We start from the raw sequence: 1,425 nt of genomic DNA on the forward strand, positions 1-1,425 counted from the left end.
ACATCGGACAGCCAGGGGGCAGATGGGGTGGTGCGTGCTGGTCTAGATGACAGTGGGCAAAAGATCAATTAGTTCTGTCAGTGCTTTGGCAAGGTAACACTTTTTTGCCATGCAATAGTTCAAAGGACAATTTAAAATATTGGTACAGTGAAAAGTGCATAAAAATCAGTATTTAGTTAGGTCAGTATTTGTGGTGGTCGAGAAATCATGCTGCGAAATTGGACCAAAAGTTGTGCATTTTCGAGCCAATGCATTGTTAAAGCTTCAAAATGCTAATTTCAATGCAAAATGTAAAAAACAAAAAAACAAAACAAAAAACCCACACTAATTATCCCAGTGTTGCCTCCATTTTATGTAGTGCCTCTCTAGCGTGCTAAACTATGATGAGAGGTGGCAATCCTGAGTTCTTTAAATATCTGTCCAATAAAATAAATGAGGTTTCACTAATAAATGTATAAGTGTTTAACTTGTGTGTGTGTGATTACTAGCATATTAAATGAAATACTTTTCCCTTTAAATCACTATTTAAGCAGTAAAATTTACACTTTAACAGGAAATTAAATGTCTTAGAAATACTTTTCTCCTATAAACACTTTCACGTTTAACCCAAAATTTCTCTTAATTAACTTAATTAAAAAGTATACCAGATTTACTTAGAAAAGGAAGGTCAGAAATTAAATATGTATGGTCAAACTAACTTTTCCCTTCACAAATGCATTTAAATTCACATTAAACACATAAGGGCCCAAGAAAATAAAATAGCCGGCAAAAACCTAGTTTAACGTGAAATAGCCTTCAAATGTTCAAATGATGCAGGCCTGAATGTAGCTCGGGTACATTGTAGCCTTAAACACAATGGCTGTTTCACCACGCAGGCCAAACAAACAGGTGGTACCATTACTCAATGTGAATGTAACCTCACGTGCACTGGATCAAAGGCGTCAACAGCAGAAGACAGGACGAGAGGATTCACGATGAAGAGAAGACGGTTAAAGAGAAGATTCACATGGTTGACGATCTCAGCAAAGTCCATCACTCGATAACGCTATCCGGCTCCGGGAAAGTCTTTGATCATCGTCGGCCTCATATCTTCACACAGGCTTAACTAATTAAGGTCGCTAGCTTATCAGCAAAGTCCATGCAAAACACTAGCCACTAAATCAGCGGCTAACTCAAAGTTATGTCTGTCATAACTGTGATGAGTTTATCACTCAAACAAACAGAACTATCACCACTAATGTCTTGTATAAGAGTTCGNATTGAATTTGATGCGAGCGGCTACTGGTAGCCAGTGTAAACTGATGAGGAGAGGAGTAACGTGAGCTGGTTTTGACTCATTGAGGACAACCCTCGCTGCTGCACTCTGGATTAGTTGCAGAGGCTTGATAGTACATGCAGGAAGGCCCGCCAGGAGAGCATTACAAT

The sequence above is a fragment of the Cyprinus carpio genome, chromosome B1 (assembly GCF_018340385.1).
Source record: "Cyprinus carpio isolate SPL01 chromosome B1, ASM1834038v1, whole genome shotgun sequence".
Taxonomy (NCBI): Eukaryota; Metazoa; Chordata; class Actinopteri; order Cypriniformes; family Cyprinidae; genus Cyprinus; species Cyprinus carpio.